The sequence below is a fragment of the Manacus vitellinus genome, unplaced genomic scaffold, assembly GCF_001715985.3.
Source record: "Manacus vitellinus isolate BGI_N305 unplaced genomic scaffold, ASM171598v3 scaffold_23_pilon, whole genome shotgun sequence".
In the NCBI taxonomy this organism is placed as follows: Eukaryota; Metazoa; Chordata; class Aves; order Passeriformes; family Pipridae; genus Manacus; species Manacus vitellinus.
Genome location: NW_021939718.1, coordinates 1,847,415 through 1,864,871, shown reverse-complemented (window position 1 = coordinate 1,864,871; position 17,457 = coordinate 1,847,415). Strand labels below are relative to the sequence as shown.

Below are 17,457 nucleotides of genomic sequence, written 5' to 3'. Positions count from 1 at the left end.
AACACAACCCATTTTTTAAATACTCTAAAGGGAGAAACAATTAGAGAAAGATATTACACAATAATTCAATCTTTTCAAGGCCAGACTACTATCCAAAGTGAAGAGGACAGATGCAGGTTATGTAACCCCAATAATGCAGAATTAGACAGACCTGGGCATATTTTATTCTGCTTTTTAGCTATCACCATTTAAAGAAAACATTTCAAAAGATCATTCCATAAGTAAGGAAATTAGTTTTCATGCATATCACTTGGCAAATTGTATTTGCCCTACTTATGTGTGTACATCCTAGTGGGGCTGATTCTACTCTCATATGATGTCAGGCTCACCCTGATAGAAAATAATTGCAACCTCTTCTGGTGAACACTAGATAACAGAAAACCAGAATTTGAGTGGTTTTTTTCTAGCAGAAGGCTTAGGCCTGAGCACTAATATGACACATAATATTAACTAACTGTCCAATTGTATTAAGTTGTCTCATATTATATTGTCTGACTTTCCTCTAGTGGAGTTTCTGAGGTTATAAAGGCTCTACAAACTAACCAAAAATCTTGTATCTGCCATTATGCTGTGTATTGTTAGGTAGATAACTAATTAATTAACCTTCAATAACCTGCTTAGTTGGGGCAGAAGTCTGGGCTATCACTGTTAATAAAACCCACACATTACCTAGAGAAGCTTTTGTCTCCATCAACTAAATATACCTCAGAAGAGATGATGTCACCCAGGTTTACCCATTCTCCCGACTCTTTCCTTTGGCACCAGGCAGATGGAACTTTTTCCAGGGTTGACATTGTCAATGCATAGATAGTTGGACATATATCACTTCAGATTTCTTGCCATTCAGCAGTATTACCTGATTGGTAGAGGAGACCTCATGCTGGTCTAATTCCAGGAATAACTCCAAGCAGACATCTCAGTCATTCTCCTCAGGAAGAAAAGTCACTAGCCATACACTACTCTGAAACACAGAATTATTAAGTGTATTAGCAAAATGTTTGCCACGAAGCTTACTAATTTTTTTTTTTTACTTTAAATAAAACTCTAAATAACAAAACCTCCTTTCTTTGATTCTATGTGGAATACACTGATGCAGCTGTGTGCTCCTCCACCAAGAGAAGATTAATCATTAATTTTACAGGTAGCATGACACAGAAATAATACACAATAATGTTTCACATACTTTGCTTTTTAACATTCTTGTTTTAATGAATTCATTTGTATTAGAGTAAAAGGACAAATGAAATAGAAATACGGAGTGCCCAAAGTAAATGAACAGCACTGCAAAATCCCTAGTTTTAACCCTAGTTCTGATAATATCTTGTACTTGACCTCTAAATAAACTCCTACCTCTGCGTATACCTGTATGACTGTGAAAAGGGAATGAAAACATAACTTAATCTTTGCCACAATGACTGATTGTGAGGCCTTTTACCTCAAAGCAGATGTGTTATTTTAAAGCACTATGTAATAGGTATTGCTATTAGTGGAGGTTCATGCAAGAAATCTCTTCTAGAAAAATATTTGCTGGACAAGAAACAGCTTGGAGTATGAGTAATTCATAAGATAATTTTGCAGAACTGAGTAGCATCTGCTTAGCTCAGCTTGGGACCATTTTATTAGCTGAAGTTCCAAACTATCTTGTGTATCTAACCAAAAAGACCAGAATAAACTCTTTTTCAAGTGGACAAATACAAGCAATCTGGACTACACTGAAACTGTCCCATTAAGTCTTGAGTCCGTATTTGAGCTCAGGTTTCTTTGATCATTTCTATGGTCTAGGTAACAGGTTGCAGGGAGATTTTTGTCTGAAATAGTCTATTGCTTCTCTACCAGAAAACATCACACACAGGGTGGTGGCTGATTCACACCTTTGGGCAGCCAGGACAGGGCAGATCAAGCCATTGGCACAATATCCTAGTGAGAGTGGAGCTAAAGATGCACACAAGGCTTATCTGTCTTTATCACCAGGCCAAATACATCAGCAGTCTTGCAGGCAGTCCCTGCAGAATCGGATAAAAGGGATGGAGACTTTGAATCAAGTATGTAGGAACGCAGCTCCCAGTCGTATGTCCATCTGATGGCACCAAAACTCCTTTCCAAATATAACTGTGTCCATCCCATGCACATAAAGCAGAATAGCATCAAGACACACTTCAAAGCACATCAGGTAAGCAAAAAAGGAAGCAGGCTATTGGAATGTAGCTGCATGCTGTGTCCCAGTGTAGACAAAGATGTAAATATGCAGGGAAATTTAGGGCTGAGAAAAATTATTTTTAGAGTGTGCCTTAATCTAAGTGATATGAAAGTGTACATATTTCCAACATTCAATAGGTAAAATTCTCAGGATAATAATTGTAATATAACATGAGAATATTCCCTTAACATAATGACTGTGTGTTTTGCATCTGGGTAAAAAATACATTTCTGACACAAGCAGTGCTGAATTATTTTATGACTGTGCTTAGCAGAAGCTGCCTTTCTGAAGTTGTAACAAAGTTCAGACTGTCTAAAGAGAAGATAGATGGAAAGATATTTATCATTCAAGGCAGTGCTATTCATAACCTTAAGACATTCAATGAAGCTATGTAAAATACCTTTTTTCAAATTTCAAATATAGGTAAATGTAATATAGGTGAGGACATTCACTATCTATATCCTCCATGTATTGTCATTCTCTGAAGTGAATTCCTTTTGCATTTTACAAGTATGTAATGACATAAAATACAACATTTTTGTAGAAAATATTTCTCAGAAATGCTTTGCTAGTCATATTAAAAACATACTAGTTGCTAGTTTGTTTCCTTTTTTTATCTTAAAAATGAATCACATCCAAAAGCTGCATTACACATTCAGGAGCTGCTTATCCTTCACCTTATAAATTTGCCTTCCTATTAGATTAAAATTTCTTACCTGTTGGCTCTGTCTTTCTGGTTGTGTAAGGCTGCAATGCAAGACAGGTTTATTGGCTGTGTTTGCAGAACTGCCGTAAGAATAATGCATTGAGCATCCCTGATGTAAGCTGCTTCCTAAGGTCACCTCCCCATTTGAGTTCAATGGCATGACTAATGCACGTGGAGTTAAGCATGGGCATTCGGCCCTGAGCTAGCAAACATTAGCACAGGGGCAGGGAAGCGTATCCATGCAGAACCCCCCTCGATTCAGTATGGGAGCACAGAAACCTGCCACTGTCGGAGCCAAAATGTTTACAGGACTGTGACCTTCGAAGGCAATTAAGACACCGTAGCAGCCCATTAAACAAACAAACAAATTATCATCTGCCACACAAAATGAGAAGCAGCTATCTATACTTTAAATTAAAATAAAGGGACTACTCAACAGGAGCATCCCAAACTAAGTCACTCTGTATAATAGTTTAGAAATACAGGTTAAATCACTAATGTGGTATTCTCATACTTTATGTTACTTTGTTATGTTTGTCCTTCTTAGGTAATCTCTAGTAGTTTACACAGAGCACTTTTTGACTGCAGTCCTCACAAACATGGTCCAGTATCATTCTCCTGAAAATAAGTTATTATCTCATCGGGGAGTAACTGCTCCTTCAGGCTGAGCTGTGATGGGGTTACACCTGGGCAAGGGCTATCTACAGTGAAATGCATTTTTCATATGAATAAAAGACTTTCTAAGAGAAACTCAACAAACAAGACCTTGGTGCTGCAATATCTGTGTGTAATATTATGCATGTGAGTCATCTAAATACCCTGAAGGGGATTCTTGCATGCATAAGTATTTGCAAAATGGAAAGTGACATATTTTTGATGCCCAAGAAGGAACAGTTTTGTCTCAATCTCTTATAGCTGTTCTGTTGTGGTTTTTTTCTTTTCATTTATATGACCTTACTCCTAGTCTTTAGTCTGATGACTTAAATCATACAACCAAGACAACAGAGCTGGTTTGGGTTTATTCTCTCTACCAAAACTAAAGGGGGAAGAGAGGTCAGAAAGAGAGAGAGAGAAAGAGAAAGAAATTAGGTCCATTCAGTAGATCAGCAGATACACAGGGTTAAAAAATGTGAATGCCACCTTTTTATGTTTGTATACATAAGTGTAATGTGTATATGTATGCATGTTCATATACATATATATATAAATATATATACATATATATACATATATATGTATTTGCTGGGTATATGTTAGATTCTAAAATACTACAATTTTTTCTCTCATGTAAAGGAGAGAATGTTACACACAGAAAGACTTATTCCACTTATTAGCAGCATTTAAGGGATCGCTAAATTTTTATAACGTACATACGTGATTCTCCTGCTATATACTGAGTGAAGAAAATTAAGTTTCTAATGATTTTACCTTAAAGAATAAACATCAATTTTTTTAAAAGTTAAATTCTTATTAGAACTTCAAACTTCTGAAAACACAGCGTGGTCAAAATCAATATTTTCCCATAGATTGTCAGGCTTTTATAAAGTGTTTATAACGCTCTGTGACTAAATATGAAAACAATTTTTAGAACTTGATTAGGGTTACCAAAAAAGACTTTATTTCATTAACAATTTTAGCTGCAAGTGCTGTGTTACAGATCCTAGCAACACAGAAATTATAAATTAGCTGGAACAGCAATTATTAGAAATTCAAGCTTGTAAATTTTAAGACTGATTTAAAAATTAATAAATAAATTTAATATTTTCCATCCTAAAGGAAACAATTTTCCCATTTCAGTGGAGATGTTAAAAGAGCACTGTTCAGGCTGCTTAACAAGGGTCACTCCAGTACCAGCAGGTTCAGGAGAGAGTTACATGACTCATATCTCCATCCCCAGGGCAAAGGCCCCTTCAGCATCCTCCTGTATGTCAGCACCCTGCTGCTGCAGACGCTGGGCATCCTTCAGAGCTCGTTCTTGCTCTGACAGCAGCCTCAGGCCCTTGCTGAGCTCCCCCTCTCCTGTTCACGTCTCTACCGCCTTGCACCAACCCGGCTCCCGGTGAGCCCTGTTACCCAGGAGACTCGGCTGTCACTCACCGCACATTCGCCTCCATCACTCTGCTCGAAACAGCCCCTTTTGTACTCCGTGGCTTGGCGTACCCTTGATTTGTTCTCCTGTGTACAGGCACCACCAGCCCCTCTGTGCGAGCTTATTAATGACACTCCCTAAGGACCCATCCCTCAGCGGGATGTGACGCCAGGCACTACCCCCCAGCACCACCCTCTCCACCCCCTCCCTTGCGCCCCCATCCCCCTCGCTCTCACCCCCCACCCTACCTCCCGACGTAAGCTCACCTTTTCCAGGTGATGCTCACAGGTGTTGGTGATGCAGCAGTTATTCCACTCCCACTACTATGGTGTGCTGTAGGAAGCATCTCTGTCAGGAGTTGTCTTCCTGGCCAAAAAGTGACACATAACTTTTACCAGCAAAACAATCCCTTCTGGCAATTTCATTGAGTTATCAACACTCTTATTTAAAACATTTTTGTTTTTCCTCTCAGATTCTGTGCCAAAACATCCCTCCTTTTCATTACAACTTTCCAAAATGCATTTTCAAGATGGCACTGCAAATAGTCTTACAAATAATCCTCTCAAGCACCTATGCCACTTTCTGCAGCTTCACTTGTTTGCTTACTCTGAAAACAGAAGAAAAAAAAAACCTGAAAAAAAAAGCCTCAACTCCTAGCGAGATGACCAATCTTATTTTTTTTTACTATTATCTCTACATTTATACTAACAGCAAAATAATATGAAGCACAGATAATTGCTATAAGGAAAAAACAAGCATTAATATACTCATATTGAAAATCTGATTTGTAGAAGTGCTGTGTGTTTTCATTTATTTCAGCAGCAAGAATGAGTGCTTATCATTTCTGGAAATATGGATGACAATGGACAAGAAATCTGCGGTAAGATTTTCAAAGCACTTTGTCAGGGTGAAAAAAAAACAACCAAGCTCTGCTGTCTTTGGCTTCCTACTGAATATCATCAAATCACAGGCTTGAAAAGTACTGTATCTTTTCTGTGTAGAATGGAAGATAGTAAAAGTCTCAACTGTGTTTTTGCTACCTCAAAACTTCAGTAGCAAAATACTGCCAAGTTGAAAATAATGTTAAAATAAAAGACTGTACAAGAAAAATTTATAGTATATCAGAAGGTCCTGTAGAAGCACAGATAGTACCAACGAAATCAGTATAAAATTATGAAAGTTGTAAGCGCTGGGCTAGAATAGCTCTGTTCAGTGGTACAAGAATGTGTACTTATCCGCAGTCAAGCAGAGTGCTCATATTTCTTAAACTAAGTAAAGTTCGGCCATGTCAGTGACTGAGATAAGACACAGGTGATACCAGATGTGTTTTTTATGCATCAGCAGGTGGCATACTTCTGCATAAGTGAGCATTACATTAAACAATCAAGTGAGCAGGCAGTTGCATTACTTTGCCAGAAATGTCTTTGTTCAGAACAAAATCCAGGTTCTAGCATTTTGCTGGTCAAAAAAACCCCAAACATAACAATGAATTGCATGAAAGTCACCATCAGTCACATAATACTCAGAGTTTTTCCTCTTTATTCAGTGCTTCAAGAATTATAAGCTTAAAATTCGAATTTTGATTTCATAAGAATACATTTTAAGTCACACAAATTTTCCCAGCACAGAGTCCATTGCAAATGGAGACATGGATTTTGCAATTGCAATTGCAATTCCTCAGCTGACAAATGTCTCTATTCTGATCTACTCGCTGGACTCCAATAAAAAAGCAATCAATGTTTAATTAGATAAAGTGAAAGACTGGCCTCTTCTGAGGGGGCAACAGTCTGGAGCGGAGCAGCTCTTCAGTGATGAACAATGAACTCCTGTGTGAAGGGTCTGAATTCTGTATAGACCCATTCCCACAAGAACCTTGTGATTGGATGCAGCCAAGTAGTCAAAAAAGTAGGTGAAGAAAAACGACGAAAACCGTATATGAGCGAAGTAAGAATATGTGATTGTCACCTGGCAATGTGATGGGCAGATGTGTGAGAGCACACGTGCATGCAGGATTTTCTCTCTTTTTGACTATGCTTCTCATTTTTCAAAGAAATAGTATCAAGTTTGGGGTAAATGAAGGAGTACAATTTCTTCTTCTCAATTAAGATTTTGTTGAAAGGCATTAAGGCAGTTATGAATGACAGCAAGAGAGTTTCTCTATTCCATGCACAAGGATATCATTGCAACTAAAAGTAAATTCATAGAGGAAAGTTTTGGTATCAATTTTCTGTAGCTCAGAGAAAAGGAAAAGTAGCAAAGGCATTAAGTTGCACAATTTTACAAAACTCACTTTCAAACTTACTTATGAGTTGGTAGATTTGGCCAAAATGTCAAATCACAAGATTTTTTAAATAATAAAATATTTTTAAATACTTTGTTTTCACTGAGCAAATAAATAACGCAATTGTATTTTTTGTTTCCATTTATTTCATAGGCTAAGGACACAGAAGAATTCTGGTGTACAAACAACTGTAACACAAATTGTTTCCCCCTCTAAGAACAGAGGACTCCTGTGCAAAACTCTGAAGTGATGATAATTTAAAGATATTGCTGACATGTTGGGGGAGCCATAAGGGTGCGTGGGCCTCTGTCCATAGATAATACAAGTCAGGCCTGAGGCAAATAGTGGAAGAAAATTTAGATATCAGTGAAATAAATAAATGTCTTCTTGTAAAATTGAGAGATGCTTACATCAGATCAAATGAAAAATAAAACCAAAGCAGTTCCCAAAGGAGCAGCAGAATATAATAAAAGATATCAACAGAACTAGGGCTAAAACTAGGAGAAAATATTCTTTCCATATTTGTTTCCATGTAAGATCAGAAAGAACATGGGGAAAAGATGGGGTTTTTTTCTGATAAATCAGATTAAAATGTCTCTTGAATGAACTTCCTCTGTCATTCATTCAACCCAGGATCACTGCATGGATACACTACTGACACTTTTTCTGCTTTACTCTCTTAAAATAGCCCTTTGCAGTACACGTGAGTGCATTTAGATTAAATATGCACATCAGCCTGGGAACTCTGAGGATACTTTCAAGAGATAGCTATAGATCTACACTTATCTAGCAAACAGCTTTGACAGAGTTATAAAAAGTTACCCATAACACTTGAGCAAATAACTTAATTTACAGATACAGTTCAAAACCTCACCCAGACTGATTGCATATACTTCTGTTATTCGTTTCAAACAGGTTAGTCATCACTAGGCTTCAGCATCCTAAACCATTCTTTGCACCTATTTTTTCAAGTGAGAAGTATTTGCACATTCAGGAAAATTCTTGCTGCTTCTTCCACTCAGTATAAAGTTTGAGTTATGCCCAAAAATTTAGTCTTCTAATTACCTTCTATTTCTTAATTTACTTGAAGCCCAAGCTACATTTAATGTTGAAGTACAAAGAGTATTGAAAATTGCAGATTTTTTTTTCTCTATTGGAATTTCAGGATCAAACTACTACTACTACTATCATTGTTTTACTGCTAAGAATACATAATTTCTTTTTACCTTTTAAATTTTTTAAACATTTATTTTTTTAGCATTAAGATTTTTAAATTAAAATTTTTAACTTTTTAAGCATTTTTAACTTTCTTAAACTCTTTTAAACTGTTTTTAGCTTTCTTAGATATTGTACTTCCAAAGCAGACATCTTTTTTTCCCAGAGAAGTTTACTGTTACTACAATCTCAAGACGACTTTGACAACTGGATGAAATGAGAGCAGAGATGAAAACCTCATGGCAAAAGCTAAGTAACTTCAGTTGTTTAGCAAAAGCAAGTTTACCTTAGGGTTGATTATTTCAATATTTATAATTTGTAAAATAAATATACTTACAAACATTCAAAAATATCACATGCATTACTTTAATTTTAATGCCAAAACTGGAGTTGAGGCAGAGACCCTGTTAAGAAGAAGCTGCATGTTTCCTGATTCAGTTTGCTGAAGATGTGCATGGAGAGGAGGAGTCAAAACAACAAGAAAGGGAGGAGGCGACCAGGGCACCAAGGGTAACACCATTAGTAGAAAAGAGAGGGCAGAAGCAGGTCAAATGTCTAGGTCAAATAAAGCAGGACAATGTTAAGGAGAGGTCTGAATAAAAAGATGAGAGCCTTGAATTTAACCGCAAGGTGATGAATTTGAGGGCCATGCAGCACTTTACAGGGTGTGCCCAGCACCTTGCAGAATTGCTTTTGGAGACTAAATTTTCATCACTTGTAGGCATTGTACATTATTAATGACTGCAGAATTAGGTTACAAATGTTTGGGAATGTATCTGGAAAGACAATACAGTCTGATTGTCAGATTATTGTCATTAAACAGAAGTGAGGATGACGAAATGAATGAAATGAGGGAAAGGAAAATGTAAACTGAACAAAATGAAAATGTTTCTAATGGTGAATTCTGTTAGACTGTTGAAAAGTTTCCCAGGGGACATAGTGGACTTCCTGTTCTTTGCAAGAGAAAACACTTTAAGGAACAATCCTTCAGTGGAATAGAAAAACATTAGGTAACCTATTAGGTCTTCACCATCTTTGTTTTCTGTGTAACTGAATAGAGCCAGAGCAACAGAACAGCATAACTTTTATCCATTAACGTCAGTGTGACCTGCAAAAATGCAGGTAAGAAAGTCTTTGTTACCTTGAGGTGGGAGTACCAAAATTGTTAATGTTGGTACTTTTGCAAATATATGTTCCTGCAGATGTCCTAGTCCAGAACAAACTATACATCTGTTCTGAAAACTCCTAGTCTCATGAATTAAGAAGCAGTAGGTGATAACAAGACCTAACAATAAATCAGGATAATACTGCACACTGTGTAACCTAAGTATTGAATCAGAATATAAAGCATTTACATAAAAATAAAAATGTCTGAGAGTAAAACACTGTATTAAATTTCTCTGTGTGAAATGATTGTGAAGAAAAAGTCCTAATAAAACTGTACATGTTCATTATTAAAGAATTTTTTTTGTCTTGAATGCTTTGTGTAATTTTGAAAATTGGTTTCTCACAGAATACTGTGAAAAATATTTTTAAAATATTAATGTGATAATTAAAAACAATTAAAACCATCAGTCCTGTCATACATGAAGCAACAGAGAAGTCTTGGTATGATGTCCAGTACTTGAATCAATATCATCCCTGGATCTGCAGGTTTGCAACCAGAACCCTCAAACAGAAGAAAACAACACTGCTAAGCATCATGTCATCACTGTCACTGTTCTGATCTAGGAAAGGAAGGTTGCACTCTTCCTTTCATCCTCCAAAAAGAAAACCCTATGGTATTGTGGGAGGAAGAAGTGGTTACACAGAACACTGATAACCCTGTTCTTCAGTGTCAGAGGTTTTTTTTGATAACATTCTACCTGACAATATTGTAAGAAAGGTGAAGTAAAACACATTTGGCCCCATGCTTGCTCTTAAAATGACAAAGGTGCAAGCAGGAAAGAGTTATGATCAATACTGTGGGCTAAAAATCACAAACAATTGAAGGGCATGACTGCTATTACCACTGGAAACCTTCACAATGGCACACTGTAGGTGCTATTCACCCTGCACTACCCTCTGTAATGATGCTTACATTTCTAAAATGTGTATTTCTAAAAATGCCATGAAAGAATTTTCAGGGATCTTCACTGTAAGCATGTGTGACTGCCTTCCCCATATTATGCTGCCCTTTGCAGTGCATTTGAAAACTGTATTAGATAATTTGTATTTAATGGGACAAGTTCAGCTCTTTTCCATAGTCTTTGCATTCAATTTTCAACATCTTCTCTTAATTAGAAGTTTGCAGATAACCTTTCAGCATCCTCCTTTTTTGCTGTATTTGATTTGTTGTATTTGATTTAGTATGCATTATTTTTTTTCCCTCATTGATGATATATTCTGCATAGTGTTATGGAAGCTGGATATACAAGCACTTAAAACAGAGGCCCGGACTAAACATTTTTTTCTAACACAGTGATTTTCTTACTGCTGTTATCTTCATTGAACATACTATTCATGATCCCGATACAGTCCTATAACAATGGCTTCTGCAGAGCAAATTATTACAGAAACATGTCAGGATAATTCTGTATTCCTTTATTGTTGAAATCTTATATTTTATTTCAAAATACATAACTAAATCTACAAAATATATTTTTATTTCTAAGAAGAAATGCCTAATCTCTATTTGTATAGCAAAATAAAGACCAGAAACTGAGTCAGAACAGCTGAAAGAAGGTAAATTACATATTCTAGTGCAAAATCTGTTGTCTCTCTCCATCTCTCACCATGTGAGTGATAATGCTTCAGAAGAACATCTTGCTTTTGAGAAAAATTATATAGCAACCTAAAAGGTTGTTGGCTTATACTGAGGCTGACTTGGCCTCTGTGGATAAATATGTTTCTGAAACTCTTCTTGAGCATTTTGAGCCTGACAAAACACTGATTCTTGACATTCTAAACAAAATGGAATTGACTATTTTGGTCAAGAAATGGTAGTGAATGTAGGTAATACATGATTAACAGATTTTTTTTTTTTAAATTTTATTTTAAAGACTTTTTACTTCACTTCTGTGACAGAGAAAAAAAAAGCAAAAATAAAATATTATAGCATCCCATCAAAACAGTGGTGTGATACCAAGCCTGAGCTGGACCTTAGGACTTTTAAGAAAAGATTTGGTTCTTCTAATGATTGTGATTTCTGGTTACCCACACTTTGTATTTGACTGTCTGCTGGGTCAGAGGTCTGAAATCCTCTGAAAGTATTTCTTTTAATTTTATTTTTATTTAGCATACAACACAGATAACTCAAATGAAAAAAAAAGAAAAAAGAAAAAAAGGAAAGTGTTAGTTCTTAGTGAATGGGAAACATATACTAAAAAGAATAATGTTTCTTAAATCTTAAAATGACACCAGTTTATTCTGAGACATGACTTTGGGATTTAAGTCCAATTAAGAAACAGCAATAAACGACATCCTAAAACCATGATAAGGTGGCAATAATGTCCGATTAGTGTGCATATTTGTGTATAGGCAGACCTGATTAATAAAGCTTGGATATATGTGTCTTTTTACTGAAACTGGACTGAAAAGAGATGACATGATTTAGCCTGCCCTTAAATTCTCCATATTCTGTAGTTTCAGAATGCATATGCACACATCGAGGTGATCTTAAGCAGTTTTATACTATGCAGGGTTGTAAATTTTTCTTGCCTTTTACTGCTTCTATGATGGTTAAGCATATATAAAATGCAACTGGTCTTGTGATCCTTGCCACAATGGGAAAAAATCTTTAGATTATGATTCCAGCAATATACAGGTTTTCTCATTTACATAAAAAAGAGCAGGGTTTTCTCTTATTTTTGCAAAGTTGTTTATTAAAGGTACTAAACCAATTTGGAATATTTGGCTGGTGTGACAGATCACTGTATAGCCTCACAGCATGAGTGACCCAGACACAGAGATACTTCGCTAACTTGAGAGAAACATCATCCACCACTACTTGAATGAGAGGGGTAAGAGAGTCAAAAAGTGTGCGGAAGAAGGACGCAGAAGAGCTTCACTGAGACTCAGAGAGAGAAGAAAATACTCATTGGAAGGCATAAAGAAAAAAGCTGTATGAAAATCAGATGGAAAAGAAACCAGAATGGTGAAAGAAAATACCCGCAAAAAGCTTGCAGGAGTTTCCTCTGTTTCAAAGGAGAGTGGATTAAATTTTGCAGAAAAGGACTACAGATGCACAGCTTACATCAGATTTTACAGAAGAGACTTTATGCTTTTACAGTACTCTTACAGATAAAAAGTTTAAAATTCCAGTGGAATATTTAATCTATCAAATAACCATATTAAAGAAAAAGCACCTTGAAAGCATAAGGAAAGCTTAAGGAAACCTTATTTCGATCATATTTGCTGAGGTTTAAAACACTGTAGCCCTAAAATTATAAAATTATTGATGTTCTATAAAATTCTTAAGTTTAAGATATCGTCCATCTGTACAACTGAAGGACTGCATTGGTTTATGAATTTATATTAAGACAATTTCCCTAAGGATTTATTTTGTTTGGTTTTTGGGGTTTTTTTCATACAAAATCTGTAACCATAATCATAAAAAATTTTCAACCATTGTTGTACCAGATGCAATTTCCATGCATTCTATGGGAATTATGTATTTAATGGAAAAAAGAATTTGAATTGATATCCTGGATCAGATCATCCTGACTGGTTGGCTGGCCAACATTATCTGAACAAAAGAAAAATCACTTACAAATAGAAAAGGACCATGATGAAGTTACCAGTCCAGAAGAATAATTTAATTATTTGACTTTTTGATTATTTATCTGTACACACTTGACTTCTCATATAATGTAGCCACTCAAGTTGTGATAGCATATCTAATACTTTGCTGGAGTGTCATCCTGGTTATTGCCTTTGGAAGTGACTTCTACACATCAGTTATGCAGCTTAACATAAGAAATATCACTTCCTCTCATCTGGTTTAAATTATTCCTTTCAGTTTTTGATAATTATTTCATTCATTAAATGCAGTCTGCCTTAATTTCTATGGCAGGAGTTACCAAATAACACCTGTGACTGTTTTACTTTTTCAACATGTATTTGAATAAGGTGGCTTAAAGGAGCAATTAAAATTCCAGTAGCAGAGAAATGGGATACAAAGCACTGCTTTAGAATTTCCATGCCGGTAGGTTACTCTAAAACAGTAATGGATAGGCAGAACTGGCAGCTTTTACATGTAAGGGAATATAATCATGAAGTCAGAAATAATCTGCTGAAATATCGAATTATAAGGACCATGAATTACAGTTCATTCCAAAAACAATCTGTACATATAGGTAAAATTTTAATATAAAAAAAAATACAAAAAAGGATCTAAAACTGTAGCTGAAACTGATTATATGAAAAATTAAGCTCTACAATTGATACGTAAAGTATACAAAATAAGTGCAAAATATATTTTCCTAGCTTACAAAGAAGACTTAGGTCCTTGTTTATGAAACATATTAGGGTGGCCATATGCCTTTCACTAAACACCACTGATTTTAGTCCCCAGCGGATCAATATTTAACAAACCTTTTGTGTTTTCCTCATTTTCTTTGTTCAAGATTATTCATTCCATAATCTAGAATCCTAAAAACTGTGCTTGAAAAACACCTCTGACTCTCGGCTACATTTATGATATCTTTGGTTTGTTACTAATTGGGTCAGTGGCCATTTTTATCTACCAGAGCATTTTCTGGGTGCTTCACTTATGTTTGCAATGTAAACCCACTGTAAGCCTCATGCCCATGACATTCTCTCCTATTTTTTGTTATTTCAAAATCTATAATACAGTTCTGTTTGGGGATTTTAAATATCACTTCTTATTTTTTCTCTGGAAATATTTTGCCTCCTGTTTTCAAAATGGTTCCACAGTTTCCAAGAGTGTTGGTGGGGTTTTTTGTTTGGGCTTTTTTTCTCTATAAAACAATGTGTTCTTTTCTGTACAATAACAGAAAGATTCCCAGTTAACCTAACTGAAAAAAATTAGGCCTAGGAGGGAACAGAATGTGCCTAAGCCACTGTGACCCTATCTTGCCTTCTATATTATACTCGCCATATTTCTGTTATGGACACATTCATGTCTGTGTAGACTTTACTGTGTTTTGTTCTCTGACATAATTTGTTCAATGGCATGCACTATGTATATATATATATATATATATACACACACATATATATATACACATAGTATTTTTTTTACTCAAAGTTATATCAAGTGGAAAAGACATCATGCCAAATCACCTGTCTTATTGATGAATTAGTTAAGGTTTGTGCAATGTTGAGAATTGGTTGTGCTATAAATGCGTCAAGTATTTTTTTTGCCCATTCCTGTAACTCTAAACAGTAACATTTTTTGTTTCTTCTGGAGGCTGCATGTACCCTTACAAAGTCAATGTGATTCCATCACTATATTCAGAGGGAATCAGAAAGATGCATCTTCTAAGTTTTAGGCTTTCATATATTATGCCCATGGATGTCACAGCCTCTGCTTGTCTAAGGCCACATCTGTGAAAGGGAGAACCATTTTTAGCAAAGTGTGCTAGCCATATACTACAGGAGTAAGTGTATACAAGATCTTTGTGAGAAAAAATGAACTGCCATTCCTTAGCTGGAAAAAAGTGAGTATTTTTGTTCACCTTCCCCCGAGTATCTCCTCAGATTCAAAGACAGATTATTTTAAAGTGTTTGCATTTACATATGAAATAGAAACCACTAATTTATAGGAATATATAAATAAGTAGGCCTATAATACAGGACATAAAAGCTGAAATTTTTATCTTTAAGAGAAAACCTAGGTGCCCAAGCATGTAACCTTTACACACATAAATAAATCTTATGTGAATACACCCTATAAGCTTTTACTTACACTGCTGTAAATCTAAAGTAACTCATCTGACCTTAATAGGTTTACTACAGATGTACCCCTTGTACAGATGAGATTAGAATCTGGCCTTTTAACATCAATTAAACTCCATGCAAAAGTTATATTATACCATGAAATCAGGATGGTTGAATCAAGTCCTCTGCATAAAAAAACATCACCAGGGAAATTTTTAGACAGTGATTTTCAGAGGAATGTTTAGATCCATAATTGGACTTAGTTAAGTCACTAACAGTCTTAATTATTTACCAAAGGTGTCCCTGGAAGAATACTGAATTTAGAGTAACTCTGGGCATTTACTTCTCAGAGACTCTTTAGTTAAGGAAAACAATGTGTTTTCTTCTGACCTGCCCCATCACTTTTGCCCCAACAACATTCCTCTAGTTTTTAAAACACGTGTTCAATTACAAGACTAGATTAGAGGCATTCCTCTGTCTTTGAGGCCTTCCTCAGGCGGAAGAAATAGAAAAAAATTAGTTTTCAGCTTATGGTCTGAAAAAGAGCCAACAGCAAAAACATCACCTTTAACTTGGTTTCTATTTTTGAGTACCATTTTATATCAACTCTTCTTTCATTTTCCAGCTTTCACACCACTACCACAGTATCGGTACTTCTTATCCTATTTTTTAGGAGACATCAGGTTCTTTCTTTCAGAGGAATCTCACAGTCATCCTGACCAGGCAACTGCTTTCTTAGCAGAACCTCCTACTAGAGTCAGTGGAAAATTCTAATTTGCAGTCAATTTCACAATCTGACACAAAATTACTGAAAAAGTCTTTGAGAAAATCAAGAAATTAATGATGCAAAATTGGAAGCAGAACAGTGAAGCATATGCATTGTCTTTGGGTTTTTACTACTTTCCAGCTACATAGGGAAAAACAATCAGATTATAAATGGATTGAGAAACACAGAGAAAAAAATAAACTCATATCAATTATCCATGTTGAGATTTTTGCCACATTCCTTTCAATACATTTCATGCTAGGTAAAGAAAGAATGCAATTATCAAGAAAGTATTCATTTTTTATTTTTATCACTTTAGGGGAATAATTTACGTTTCTAAATGTTCATACGTACTTCTCATTTCAAACAACTATTACACCACTGGCACACTGACAATATTACATTAACTGGGAATTATATTTATATTGCATGTTGCATTATTTTTCTGTTAACTATTCCAAAATACTGCCTTGTCTGAACTATTATTTTAATTTTGGTTTAAAATTAGTAAATTAGATTCATATGCTGATTTTGGTACATTGTAGTTAGATTTTTCAGGTTAATTTTAAAATTGTTACATCTGTTGATACTTTTTAAAGTTACCAAAATCACTATAATGTAACTATGAACTTTTTATTTTCCACATATTAAATAAAGTACAATGGAAGAACCATCAGAATACCTGAATCATTGCTTAGAAAGATTAATTTGGAAATTAATCTTTGATGCAAAATATATCCAGAAGCAAGAAATTTTAAAAATGTTTGATTTAATCCTGAACTGGAGCATCTATAGTTTTAAATTACTTTTATGCTTGACACCAAAACAAGCTTCCCAAAATGTTGTGATCCAACCAGAAAAATAATTCCCCTCCTTATTTTAGATGAGTACACCATAGTCTCAGGTGAACATATTTATGTCAATATTTTTCATTTTATTAAGTTAATTGAGCAAACAAGTAAGCAGGATTTATTTCATGGGTTTGGTGTTTCGTGTTTAGTTTTGGTATGGGATTTTTTTGTTTTATTTTTATTGGGTTGTTTGTTTGTTTGTTTGTTTGTTTGTTTTAACAAGCTAAAATGGCCACATTTAGTAGCCACAGCAATTTCAGACTTGCAATTAAAAAATCTGGGGTCTGCTCTTTGTATCAAAGTCCTGTGAACAGAGAACCAAATGTTATCAGTGGAGGAATGTAATCTTAAATAATTAAAACCAATGAAGAAATTGAGGTCTGCACTGCTCTCTGTATAGAATAATAGATGGGAATTTAGAAGTCCAGGCTTGAGCTCAATATCTGCTCATATGGATTACCAGAAAATAT

General features: G+C 35.2%; 1 long non-coding RNA gene across 1 annotated transcript in view; it reads right to left on the bottom strand.

The window, feature by feature from the left end:
* Positions 1 to 856: 856 nt before the first annotated feature.
* Positions 857 to 17,457, bottom strand: part of LOC108639722 — a 46,245-nt gene continuing 29,644 nt past the window's right edge. Inside the window, exons 3-4 of the long non-coding RNA XR_001920692.2 lie at positions 5,259 to 5,358; positions 857 to 961 (exon numbers count right to left, since the gene is read on the bottom strand). This is a non-coding gene — a long non-coding RNA (uncharacterized LOC108639722). The remainder of the gene's footprint in view (positions 962 to 5,258; positions 5,359 to 17,457) is intronic.